The 14,758-nt window shown below is 42.3% G+C and overlaps 1 protein-coding gene across 4 annotated transcripts in view; it reads left to right on the forward strand.

Moving 5' to 3' along the window:
- The window catches only part of CUEDC1 (CUE domain containing 1), a 222,985-nt gene that overhangs the window by 178,556 nt on the left and 29,671 nt on the right, over nt 1-14,758 (forward strand). The window lies entirely within an intron of this gene.

Below are 14,758 nucleotides of genomic sequence, written 5' to 3' on the forward strand. Positions count from 1 at the left end.
GGATCCGTTTGAAATTGAGCCATATTGTGTCAACTTCAAGCGGATCCGTCCCCATTGACTTACATTGTAAGTCTGGACAGATCCGATTGGCTCCGCGCGGCCAGCGTTCGGGTGTCCGCCTGCTGAGCGGAGCGGAGGCCAAACGGTGCCAGACTGATGCATTCTGAGCGGCTCCGCATCCACTCAGAATGCATTGAGGCCGTACGGATCCGTTCGGGGCCGCTTGTGAGAGCCTTTAAACGGAACTCACAAGCGGAACCCTGACCGCAAGTGTGAAAGTAGCTTTAGTTAGTGATCCCCCTCCTATTGTACTATTGATGCAGTTCACTTTCATCATCACACGGTAACCTTAGATTGCCGGAATTCCCGCATACATGCTGGGTTTTGGCCGGACAAAAAATACTACACACAGCATTTTTAGTCTGGCCAGAAAGCGGCCGTATCCAGTTACAGTGAATGGAGATTCAGTGGTGCACAGTGGTATGCGGCCATGCCAGATATAATGACCTCTGGCAGGCTGTTCCTCCACCGGAACAGACTGCAGGAGTTCAGAGCACATGTGTAAATCCAGCCTTAGTGTTAGAAGGCAGTCTTGTATGCAATGTCATTGCTTATTAATCACCACCTTCTCTTCTAATTAAAGGGGTTTTCCATCTCATCCACCATGACGGCCACAAGTTAGAGATGACCCTTGATCTCTGTGGGGCAGGAAATAGAGTTTAAATTGCCCCCACCCCTCCTCACCCTCAGTGATTTTCCTGCCGGTACGGGGTCAGCAGGCAGAGAGAATCCTCCCTTTGAAGATTTAGCTTTTTACCTTCATCTTCCCCCATGGCAGAGGCTAAGGCTGGGCAGCGGGGGCAACATGGACACTCGCTCTGGCTCATGCTGGGGCCTGCACTTCCATTTCAGTTCGGGTCTCCCTTCCACTCCAAGTAGGAAGCAGACCTCCGACCTACTGCGGTCTCATGGGATGCTTTCTCCCGCTCATGCAGGGGCCTGCGTTGCGTCCTCATCACGACCCGGCTTCCACAGCATTCAGGAAGCAGACTGTGGATGCCGGTCGTCACGTGGGACACATTGACACCAGAAATTCTGAATGGGGAGGCGGAGCTACGGCGTGCAAGGATGACATCAGATGCCGGCAAAGTTAAAAGTGGCGCTCATGCAGCTCTGAAACAGCATCACCGCCACCATTTTCAACACAGGAAGCTCCAGCATCCTGTCAGGAGGGCACTGATTCCTCTCTGGCTGCACCTCCCGTGAGTTCTCCTATGGGGAGTATGGTCTTGTTCATTTTATATTGTGTATCTATGATTCGCTATGTGATATTTGTTTGCTCTTCTCTGTTCCTTAGGGAGCTAGAGAAACAAAGTCTAAAGCCAGACCTCTAAAATACGCTACTTGTGCACACAAACTTCCGGATAACAAAAAAAAATTAAAAATTATGTAAAGTCTGCATATCGAACGTACTGAAGGAAGAGCAACCATCTATCTTTTCTGAGATTAAAGTTTTTATCCAGGAGGAGATCAAATCTTCCATGGCCCCGCTCAGAGCCCCTAGTCCCATCCCACGACCTAAGAGACCTAAATTATCCGTTCAATCCTCCTCTGAGCCAGAGGACATTGACGAGGATGCCTCTACCTCCAGATGAGGTTTTGAGGAAGATCTTATGTCAGAGGGCGAAATTGTTGAAGATAAGAAATAATTCTTCTCCTCTGATGAGATAGAAGAGTTACTTAAACCCATAAGGTCCACTATGGGTATAGAGGATACTCCCAAACCATGTACGGTACAGGACAAAATGTTTTTTGGGATTACAATCTAAAAAAAATCTAAAGTATTTCCCATCAATGAAAACATTAAGGATATGATCCTGGGTGAGTGTATTACACCTGAAAAGAGACTAGGGGTATCAAAGAAATTCAGGAATAGACTTATAATATTTGATCCAGCCGAATGTAAGATATTTGAGATCTCCAAAATCGACATTCAGGTAGCGAAGGTAGTTAAAAAGACGGCCATACCGTTTCAAGATTCTACACAGTTAAGTAATCTGATTGAACGCAAAGCAGACTCCCTCCTAAGGAAAGCTTGGGCAGCAGCAATGTTTGGCGTCAAGACTAATATTGCAGCCACATCAGTAGCCAGAACTATGTATTTCTAGTTATCAGAATCAGATGAACATTTAAAAAATAAAGCCCCCAGGGAAGACATTATAAATTCTATCCCACTATTAAAATTTGCAACTGCTTTTCTGGCTGACGCATCGGCTGAGTCTGTTAGTTTTTCCGCCAAAGATGCAGTTTTGTCTAACGCAGCCAGAAAAGCCTTGTGGATGAAAGCCTGGTCGGGGGACAAAGCCTCTAAGGCCAAATTATGTTCAATTGCCTTCTCAGGTGAATTTGTATTTGGGCCAGTGTTTGATAAAATACTGGAAAACGCTGCGGACAAAAAGAAGGGGTTTCCCGAAGAAAAATAAACTAGAAAGAGACCTTTTCGTCCTTTTTTCTTTCCAGTCTAGACCCTACAGAGGGAAGGATAAGACAGGTCATTGGAGCTACAGTAAGGGAGGCAAAGGTAGGGGGTTTATCCTCAATCCCCAAAACAAGCAGGGAAACGAACAATGACGCCAGAGTAGGAGGAAGGTTGAAGAATTTTCTAGAAAGATGGGAACTAATCACATCAATCCCTGGGCATTAAAAATCTTAGCACAGGGTTACAAGATAGAATTTTCTTCAACCTCCAGAAAAATTCACAATTACAACCCACAACAAGGGAATTCAAGAAAAGATCTGGCAGGGAATTCAGGACCTAACCAGATCAGGAGTCATAATAAAAGTACCACATACCGAAGTAGGACAGGGGTTTTACGCAAGACTTTTCTTAGCCATAAAACCCGACAATTCTTACCGCACAATAATAAATCGAAAACCCTTAAACAGGTTAATCGTGTAAGGAAGTTCAAGATCGAGTCAGTTTCCCCTACCATTCCCCTGATTCTAGAGGGCTCCTTTTTGGCATCAATAGATTTAAAAGACTCCTACGATCATATTCCAATCCATCATTCCTCTCAAAAGTACTTAAGGTTTGTAGTAAGAGATCCCAGGGGTTCCCGCCACCATTTTCAGTATGTGGCACTCCGATTAAGCATTTCATCAGCCCCAAGAACCTTCACCAAGCTGCTGGTGGAATTGGTGGCGTTTCTACAGAAAAAGGGATCAAATATCATCCCCTATCTGGATGACTTTCTAATAATTGGAGGTTCAAAAGAAGAAACCTCCAGGGTAATAAGAGATTTCATGGACACCCTTTCAGAGCTGGGTTGGTTGATAAACCTAAAGAAATCTACACTCACCTCATCCACAAGAATAAGGTTTCTGGGTGTAGAGTTAGTCTGTATATCAGAAAACTTATTTACCACAGAATAAGTTAAGATCCCTCAAATACAACGTTCCAAAACTCTCACAGATGCTCCATTCGGAAGGTGATGAGCCTACTAGTTACTCTAACATCTTGCATAGGTTCAGTTCCATGGAGTCAGGCCCACACCAGAACCTTGCAAAATTGGATACTAAACAATTGGAACAAGAATTATTCATCCCTGGACAGGATAATCAGCATACCACCGGTAGTAAAAATAGACCTGAACTGGTGGAAAAACAAAGAAAAATTTCTTCAGGGCATGGACTGGCTCAGGATACCAGAAGTCCAAATAGTGACCAATGCCATCGTTTCAGGTTGGGGCGCAAAGACAGGAAGTTATTACTTCCAGGGGGACTGGCCAGTTATCATAAGAAACAGGTCTTCGAATTACAGAGAACTGTATGCAGTCCTCATGGCTCTTACAAAAGGCCTCTACCAAACAAAAAACAGACATCTGAAAACTCTTTCTTTAGACAATAGAATACCTAAAACATCAGGACGGCACAAGATCCAGTCCTCTGGCAGAGGTAGCAGGAAAAATGTTCTATTGGGCAGAGTAAAACTTTCTCTCCTTAACGTTGGTTAACCTAAAGGGATCAGAAAATCTAGAGGCGACATCCTTATATCCTGGAGAATGGACTTTAAGCAGAATTTTTTTTTTTCAGGAAATCTTTCAGATGGGGGTTACTACAGATAGACCTGTTTGCATCCAGAAAGAATGCACAGGTCTGTCAGTTTTGATCTCTTGACCCCAGGGACAAACCATGGGCAGTAGACGCCCTGTCAATAAATTGGACATGGGACCTTGTTTATGCATTTCCACCTTTTCCTCTGATCCCCAGAGTATTACAAAAATAATCCAAAGGGAACCAGCAACAGTAATCCTAATAGCTCCTCACTGGCCAAAAAGAAGCTGGTTCTCGGCTCTGAAACAAATAGCACTGGAAGAACCATGGAGAATACCCTTCCAGGAGGATATTCTTTCTCAAGGACCAATAAAACGTCCAAAACCACCGATTTACAACCTAGCTGTCTGGATCCTGAGAACGAGTCACTCAGAAGACATGGTCTCTCAGATAGAGTAATCCTTACTCTCAGAGCAAGCAGAAAAAAAGTTACAGCAGCCATTTACCTTAAGATCTATAGGAAGTTCTGTAGCTGGTTGGGAGAAGAACACCCAGACACTACTGCTCCGCCCATAAATAAAATTCTAGATTTCTTGCAAAATGGGTTAGAACTAGGATTAAGACAGAGTACCCTTAAGGTCCAGATATCGGCGTTAAGCACGTTTTATGATACTAGCCTTGCCAAACACCACTGGGTAAAGAGATTTGTTAGGGCAGCCTCTAGACCAGGGAGGGGCAAACTGTGGCTCTCTAGCTGTTGTAAAACTACAAATCCCATCATGCCCTGCTGTAGGCTGATAGCTGTAGGCAGACTGGGCATACTAGGAGTTATAGTTTTACAACAGTTGGAGAGCCGTAGTTTGCCCACCCCTGCTCTAGACTAAGACCAATTCTGAGCTCTGATTCCTCAGTGAGCTCTTAATATTGTACTAAATGGTCTGTCTAAACCCTTATTTGTTCCTTTAGCAGAAATTTCTATAAAACACCTATCTTTCAAAACTGCTATCCTGATAGCCATAACATCTGCTAGACGTATAAGGAAAATTCAGGCCCTTTCTTGCAGAGAGCCATACCTCTTTTTGAGGATCATGTAACATTGAGACTAGATCCAGGCTTCCTCCCCAAGGTGGTATCAGATTATCGCCAAGACTAAGAAATAGTTTTACCATCCTTTTACAGTATCTCTAAAGGATGAGGCTGAAGAAGCATTGCATCCCCTTGATGTTAGAAATACAATTCTACAATACCTAGAAGCATCTAAGACTTTTAGGAAAGACTATAATCTTCTAATCCAGTTTGCAGGTTGAAACAGGGGAAGGAAGCTTTCTAAAACCTCTGTAGGTCGATGAAACATAACTACTATAGGTTGTTGTTACTCCCTTCAAAACATTCCTTGTCCTAGGGGTATTAAAGCTCACTCTACCAGGGCAACTGCCTCTTCTTGGACAGAAAAAGGAGGTCTTTTGTTATATCAAATTTGCAAAGCTGCTACGTGGTCTAGTTTCAAAACCTTCATGAAACATTATCGCCTTAATCTGGCCGCCTCTGCAGATATAGCATTTGGCCAAAAAGTACTGCAGATGGCCTCTCACCCTATGTAAATATTTGTTAGTTCTCACTTGTGGCAGCTATGGTGGATGAGATGGAAAACCGTAATTAGACTTGCCGGTAATTCCGTTTCCTTGAATCCACCATGACGGCCCATATATCCCTCCCCCAAAAAATAATGAAATGTGTATATATACATATATATCTATAGATAGATACATTATTCAGATATCTTGTTTGGGTATGAAGAAATACTCAAATAAACACACACATTGCTCACCCACCTTGGTAATTTGGAAGAACAGTGAGGGTGAGGAGAGGTCAAGGGTCATCTCTTACTTGTGGCCGTTATGGTGGATTCAAGGAAACCGAATTATTGGCAAGTCTAATTGCGGTTTTCCAGGCTCCTGAAATTGATGACGTGTCGCCAGGATAGGTGAATAATATCCGAACAGTGAGGGTCTGACACCCGTCCCTCCCACAATCATCCATTTCCTGCAGCCTCTGGCACTGGAATTTGCATTGTGAATGAAACAGAAAGCATAGGTCTGGTGAAAGTGTAAAGTGCCAGGCTACTGCAGCTTAGCTACTAGTCACTTCAATGAGAGCTGAGCGGCAGTAACCTGATATGGCCATTACACTTTGAATGGAGCTGTGCTTCCTGTTCCATTTATAATGCTAGTGGCCTGCTCAGAGTCTGCAGGGAAAGCTGATTGGTGGTGGTGGTGTAGGGTGTCAGATGGATTGGGTATTAATGACCTATCCTGAGGATAGGTCATCAATATAAGGAACCTGTAACACCCAATTTAATTGTTTGTGTGGCATTTGCCTGCAAACAGGTGCCATGTAGTGTTGCTAGAGCTTGATGGGAAACTATTGCTTTGCTTTAATTGGTCATAACATCATAGGTGGGATACCTTAAAAAGAAAGCAGGTTGTTATGTGTTGTGGCAGAACTGCATGTTGCCTATACTAACAATTTGGCCACGAAGCTCCAGTCTAATTGTTGCTGACTCTACGATATAATTTTTTTGCTGTGTGGTCTCTTCACCTTAGTCAGTGCAGACTTAGCAGAGATTAAAGGGATATTCCCATATTAATAATCATAACTCACATAGTCCCTCACAAATACCTTTATTTTAGTAACTTTTTCTCTATTTTCCTCCATTGTTCCTAAGTTGTTTGGTTTACCTGAGCTTCAGACACCTCTGAACAGTGGCCTCTGAACATATTCTGATAAACCTCGCCAGGTAATTGGGAACACTTCTCTTTTGATCATGAGCAGTAGCTCCAGGCTACTTCACCATCTATATAATTCCCTGACAATTCTGGAACATGCTTGGTAGCTTCTGAGCCCTCTTTTCAGCAATGCTTGGCAGCAAGCTAAAAGAAATTAGTGTAGCAGAGCCCTTATTTGGGAGGAGTGCGATCGCTTCAAAGCGCACAATCAGGCTGTCCAAAAGACGTTGGGAGCCCAATCTGAACCTCATATTCCCAACTCCAAGATTCTCAATATAGATCGTTTTAAGCATGCTCTAAAAACACCTTTTTAGTGTAACCTATTGCAATTGCATTCCCTTATCCCACTCTGCTCCATTAATCCCCCTACTACTTAAATAGGTTGTGCAGCCAGTATATATTGATGACCTATCTTCAGGATAGGTCATCAATATCTGATTGGTGGGGGTCCAACACCCATCATCTCCGCCAATCAGCTGTTTGAAGAGAAGGCGGCACTCAGTGCGAGCGCTAGTTCCTCCTTGTGCCGTCAAGACTTCTGAGACGATGGGCAGTGTAACGGTCCATTCACACGTCAGTGTGTGTTTTGCGGACCGCACATCGGTCGGCACTTAATAGAAAATGCCTATTCTTGTCCGCATTTCTGGATCCGAGCCGCACATCGTGCGGCCCCATAGAAATGAATGGGTCCGCAATTCCGTTCCGCAAAATGCTTCAACAAAAGATTCAGCAAAACTTGTAATTTATACATTTAATTGGAACCTGTGACCGGGATTTTGTGTATAGAGCTGACATGGGTTGCTAGATGGCCGCTAGCACATCCGCAATACCCAGTCCCCATAGCGCTGTGTGCTTTTATTGTGTAAATAAAACAGATTTGATACATATGCAAATTGACCTGAGATGAGTCCTGTCCCTGAGATGGGTCAGGGACAGGACTCATCTCAGGTTAATTTGCATATGTATCAAATCTTTTTTTTTTTACACAATAAAAGCACACAGAGCTATGGGGACTGGGTATTGCGGATGTCATAGCAGCCATCTAGCAACCCATGTCCTCAGCTCTATACACAAAATCCTGGTGACGGGTTCCCTTTAAATATCTGCTTTTTCTATATTTAAGACTGTCTCTGTGAACTGCTATTTCTGTATACACACTTACACAGTGAATGCTATCAATCTCTGATAACACCTCCCATGTGTACTATTGAAGTCAGAAAAGCTGGTATGATTATCTGGGGAGCCGTTGCAAACAACAGTCAGTCACCTGTATTAGTTATTTAAGGGAAACGAACACCTGAGCGATATATATGGAGCAAGCTAGGACGCCAGCTTCAGCAGCCTATGACTGTGCAGGTCTGTACTGGCCATACAGTACAGACCAAAAGTTTAGACACACCCTTCTCATTCAAAGGGTTTTCTTTATTTTCATGACTATGAAAATTGTAGATTCACACTGAAGGCATCAAAACTATGAATTAACACATGTGGAATTATATACATAACAAAAAAGGTGTGAAACAACAGAAAAATTTTCATATTCTAGGTTCTTAAAAGTAGCCACCTTTTGCTTTGATTACTGCTTTGCACACTCTTGGCATTCTCTTGATGAGCTTCAAGAGGTAGTCATCTGAAATGGTTTTCACTTCACAGGTGTGCCCTGTCAGGTTGAATAAGTGGGATTTCTTGCCTTATAAATGGGGTTGGGACCATCAGTTGCGTTGTGGAGAAGTCAGGTGGATACACAGCTGATAGTCCTACTGAATAGACTGTTAGAATTTGTATTATGGCAAGAAAAAAGCAGCTAAGTAAAGAAAAAACGAGTGGCCATCATTGCTTTAAGAAATGAAGGTCAGTCAGTCCAAAAAATTGGGAGAACTTTGAAAGTGTCCCCAAGTGCAGTCACAAAAACCATCAAGCGCTACAAAGAAACTGGCTCACATGCGGACCGCCCCAGGAAAGGAAGACCAAGAGTCACCTCTGCTGCGGGGATTAAGTTCATCCGAGTCACCAGCCTTAGAAATCGCAGATTAACAGCAGCTCAGATTAGAGACCAGGTAAATGCCACACAGAGTTCTAGCAGCAGACACATCTCTAGAACAACTGTTAAGAGGAGACTGTGTGAATCAGGCCTTCATGGTAGAATATCTGCTAGGAAACCACTGCTAAGGACAGGCAACAAGCAGAAGAGACTTGTTTGTGCTAAAGAACACAAGGAATGGACATTAGACCAGTGGAAATCTGTGCTTTGGTCTGATGAGTCCAAATTTGAGATCTTTGGTTCCAACCACTGTGTCTTTGTGCGACGCAGAAAAGGTGAACGAATGGACTCTACATGCCTGGTTCCACCGTGAAGCATGGAGGAGGAGGTGTGATGGTGTGGGGGTGCTTTGCTGGCGACACTGTTGGGGATTTATTCAAAATTGAAGGCATACTGAACCAGCACGGCTACCACAGCATCTTGCAGCGGCATGCTATTCCATCCGATTTGGACCATCATTTATTTTTCAACAGGACAATGACCCTAAACACACCTCCAGGCTGTGTAAAGGCTATTTGACCATGAAGGAGAGTGATGGGGTCCTGCGCCAGATGACCTGGCCTCCACAGTCACCGGACGTGAACCCAATCGAGATGGTTTGGGGTGAGCTGGACCGCAGAGTGAAGGCAAAAGGGCCAACAAGTGCTAAGCATCTCTGGGAACTCCTTCAAGACTGTTGGAAGACCATTTCAGGTGACTACCTCTTGAAGCTCATCAAGAGAATGCCAAGAGTGTGCAAAGCAGTAATCAAAGGGTGGCTACTTTGAAGAACCTAGAATATGACATATTTTCATTTGTTTCACACTTTTTTGTTATGTATATAATTCCACATGTGTTAATTCATAGTTTTGATGCCTTCAGTGTGAATCTACAATTTTCATAGTCATGAAAATAAAGAAAACTCTTTGAATGAGGTATGTCCAAACTTTTGGTCTGTACTGTATGTGCCGCAGGATACTCATTAAAGGTATTACATATTCAATTAATTCTGAAATAGTTTTTTTTTCACTCACATATTGTACTTTATTTAGGTGGTAAAATTAGACCTATACAATTTGCATATACTTTTAAATTTTTCCCTATTTTTAACTGCAGTGTCACATATTTACATACTATACAAAAATGTTATCATATATATATTTCCATATGTTTACTTTTAGAAGAACTTTTATAAGTCTTTTAACCAAATCTAAAAAAAATTGAAATACAGTATGTTGTCCTGCACTAAATCAAGTTTACAGGGGTACACAGGTGTTATAATGATTGAAACCCCCCCAAAGTGACAACATTTTGAATACTTAACATATTCATCTGGGGTGCATTGAGCATTTTGGTCCCAAAGTGTTTTTTGCTAGAAATGAATGAAAAGCAAGGGAAAAAAGATAGATATTTTGCACAGTACACATAAAAATGAATAAATGCACCACATATTTTATCACTCTACTTCTTACATTTTCAGAAGTGTTCTCGTGTGGCCCTAGTACTGTGTTAGGTCACATGGCATGGCCCAAAAGGAAAGGTGCACCCAGTTTTCAGGTTCTATTAAACACTTGTACAGGCATAGAGCTGCTATAATGATTAAACAAACAAACATAAATTACCCCATTTTTGAAACTACATCACTCAATTTATTCAAAACCACCTATTTTACAAGCGTTGTTAACCTTTTAGGTGTTCCATGGGAATCGGCAAAATGGGGCTGAAATGTAATCCATTTTTCATTTAACACAGAAAGGGTTAACAGCAAAACAAACCAACATGTTTAGAACCCTGAATCTGCAGTTTACAAAAAAACAAAAAACAATATGTGGTTGTAAGTTGCTGTAGGATCACATGGCAGGGTACAGAGGGAAAGGAGCGCCATATGAATTTTGGAGGGCAGATTTTGTTGGACTGGTTATTGGGCACTATGTCGTAATAGAAGAGACCATAAGATACCCCTACAGGGGAAACTCCCAAACATGACCCCATTTTGGAAACAACACCCCTCTAGGAATATTTAGATGGGTATAGTGAGTGCTGTGATCCAACTGGCATTTTGTAGAATTCAGAAGCACTGGGCCATGAAAATAAAAAATTGCCCTTTTTTCCAATAAAATGCTTTAGCCCTAATATATTTTTTTTTTCTTTTAAATGGTAATGGGAGAAAAAGGACCCCACAATTTCTTACCCATTTTCTCCTGCATACAGCAACACCCCATTTATGGTCATTAGTCACGAAGCTCCTCCTCTAAGGGCGTTGTCTAAGTGAACCCACTCATATACTATCTCACCACATACATATACGCAAGCTCACTACATACATAGACGCACTCATACATATGGTCACCACATACATGGAAACACTCATAAATTTGCTTACTACATACATGGACACATTCATACATGTGCTCTTTACATACATGGACACATTCATACATGTGCTCACCATATTCATGGACGCACATAATTGCAACTTGTAGCTATGGGGACCCAGTGAAAAATAATTAAAGAGAATCTGGCACCAATTTTATGGTGTCTTAACTAAGGGCAAAAGATCCCAGGTTTTATCCCTCTAAAGGGGCAAATAGTTATTGTGTGAAAAATGAAAAAAAAAAAAAAAAAAAATAAATTAGCATCCAAACATGTGTGAACTATTAAAATATTTTTAAAACATTTCCTGTGCAGTGAATGCTGTAATGTGCCCCCCCACCCCTCCAAGAAAATAAAAAAAATGTAATCAAAAAGTCAGTTATTTCTGCAAAAAGCAAGTCCTCATACAGCTCTGTAGACTGAAATATAAAAGTTATAACTGTCTGAAAAAATTAAACTTCTCTTTGCTATGTGAACATAAAAAGTTATGGCTATTGGAACTTGGGGAGGAAAAATAAACAATGAAAATAGGCCCTGGCTTTAAGGGGTTAATCGACCCAGCCATTTTGGTTTGCACACCTCCAGTGTATAGTGATAAATCACGAATATTTATAAGCTCCTGGCTTTCCCCGTCCACTTGCTGCTGATGAATTTGGGGGGAAAAAACTGTCAATCAGAAGCAGGTGGGCTGGGAGAGCTGTGAGCTCCTGCAATATGAGGACTCATTGGCATTTGCTGAAGCTGTTAGATTTTAAAAGTGAGAGCAGCAGGAAACTGATGGCAGATTCCCTTTAACAGGGCCCCCGCTTACCATTCTTCATTTATGGTACTAGTCTCCTTATGTGGTAAGGAGCAACTTTAGGCCTCCATATGGCTCCTGGCCCGAGGTGCAATAGCTTTCTCTGCATGCCCTATAAAAATGCCCTGTAGACGCATTCATGCTCACGTTCACCACATATATGGGTGCGCTCCTACACATTTCATACTTGGATGCATTTATTTGCTCATTCGTAACATACAGTCAGGTCCATAAATATTGGGACATCAACACAATTCTAACATTTTTGGCTCTATAAACCACCACAATGGATTTGAAATGAAATGAACAAGATGAGCTTTAACTGCAGACTGTCAGCTTTAGTTTGAGGGTATTTACATCCAAATCAGGTGAACGGTGTAGGAATTACAACAGTTTGCATATGTGCCTCCCACTTGTTAAGGAACCAAAAGTAATGGGATAGAATAATAGTCATAAGTAAAACTTTCACTTTTTAATGCTTGGTTGCAAATCCTTTGCAGTCAATTACAGCCTGAATTCAGGAACGCATAGACATCCCCAGATGCTGGGTTTCATCCCTGGTGATGCTCTGCCAGGCCTCTACTGCAACTGTCTTAAGTTCCTGCTTGTTCCTGGGGCATTTTCCCTTCAGTTTTGTGACAGCTCTTTGGATCTCATCTTGAGAGTTGACAGCAACAGATTCCAAATGCAAATAGCACACTTGAAATGAACTCTGGACCTTTTATCTTCTCATTGTAATTGGGATAATGAGGGAATACAACACACACCTGGCCATGGAACAGCTGAGAAGCCAATTGTCCCATTACTTTTGGTCCCTTAATAAGTGGGAGGCACATATGCAAACCGTTGTAATTCCTACACCGTTCACCTGATTTGGATGTAAATACCCTCAAATTAAAGCGGACAGTCTGCAGTTAAAGCACATCTTGTTTGTTTCATTTCAAATCCATTGTGGTGGTGTATAGAGCCAAAAATGTTAGAATTGTGTTGATGTCCCAATATTTATGGACCTGGCTGTATATGGGCATACTCACTCAAATGCTTACAACATACATCGACACACGGATACATATATTCAACAAATGAAGGCTCTCATATTTGCTCAGTCATAACATATGTACATATATTCCACATACAAACATATTTATACACCCATTACATCAATAACACTTACCTTTTCTGCAGCTAGGTGATGTATGGACCTTGCAGGCTGCCTGTAAAAGTAGGGGGGGGGGGGGGTTTAAGAAGAACAGAACAACCAGTGAGTGAAGCATTTGGGGGAAAGGACAGATCAGTGGGTGGTCTGGAGGCCAGGACAGTTGCTGTGGAGAACAGTAGTTAGATGACCTGCTATCCTCCTGCATTGCTGTGCTGTGTCACCTTCCTCCTTCTTTTCCTGTCATCCTGTCAGAGCCCCCTGTACAGCTCTATGGAAGTCCGTGCTGGTGGACTGGGATTGCTGCTGGGAACCTCCGGAGCACAACTAGAACATCCAGAACAACCATAGTGTGAGGAGGAGGAGATGGCATGGAGTAACAGTAAGCTGTCTTCTCCTAAAGTGCAATGGACCTAAGGCTACTTTCACACTCGCGTTTTGTGCAGATCCGTCATGGACTGATCCATTCAGATGACACAACCGTCTGCATCCGTTCAGAACGTATCCGTTTGTATTATCTTTAACATAGCCAAGATGGATGAAAGTCAATGGGGGACGGATCCGTTTTCTTTTGTGTTAGATTGTCAAAGAAAACGGTCCTTATATTGTGTGTCAGAACGGATCCGTTTGGCTCAGTTTTGTCAGACGGACACCAGAACGCTGCAAGTAGCGTTTTGGTGTCCGTCTCCAAAGAGGAATTGAGACTGAAGTAATGCATTCTGAGCAGATCCTTTTCCCTTCAGAATGCATTACAACGCAAACTAATCCGTTTTGGATCGCTTGTGAGAGCCCTGAACGGATCTCACAGACGGAAAGCCAAAACACGTGTGTGAAAGTAGACTAAGCAAGAGGTCTAAAGGGCACTAATTCATTAATGGCAGAGCTAAGCACTATGGATGTGTGTGAAAAGCAGGTGGCCCACTGTAGTCACCAGCCCATCTGGCATTTGCCAGATGGGCAGTCTGGCCCTGGTAGCCTGTTTTCCTCCATCCCCAACCGTATCTCATCTTGTATCCAGCCTAGAACCTCCTTTCAATTGTACAGTTTTTCTCAATCTTTTTGCTCTAATATTGAATCACTTTCATATACCAGCCTTACATTTACACCTGATAAAGTTTCATTCAATTCCAACAGCTCCTTCTTGGTGCGTTATTTTTTGTTGTTGTATTTATTATGGTTATAAGCCATTTTGACTAGAAACCTTAGCAAGCTTCTAACAATGTGTGAAAAACCATTCCCTGGTGAAGCACTTGCCAATCTGTTTCAATATATTGTAATGCACACTGTATGACTGAGGATGGCAGAATCTCCGAGGAGAAACTTTTCATTGTTGCCATAGGTCTGAAATTATTTGTTTATAGTCGACATCGGATAAATTGTTACCTAGGAGCCAGAAGCGATGAATATCTGAAACAGTTTGAAATGAAGATGGCAAATCATTCTGTTTTATTTGCTATGGGCCTTACAAAGAATTGTCTCCTTATGCCACAACATTTCATCACTGAGAGACAAATGCTATGCTGCAGTGGAAAGCCTCTTGAATAGTGCATAGGAAATAGGATTGGCAAACA

The sequence above is a fragment of the Bufo gargarizans genome, chromosome 3, assembly GCF_014858855.1.
Source record: "Bufo gargarizans isolate SCDJY-AF-19 chromosome 3, ASM1485885v1, whole genome shotgun sequence".
NCBI lineage: Eukaryota > Metazoa > Chordata > Amphibia > Anura > Bufonidae > Bufo > Bufo gargarizans.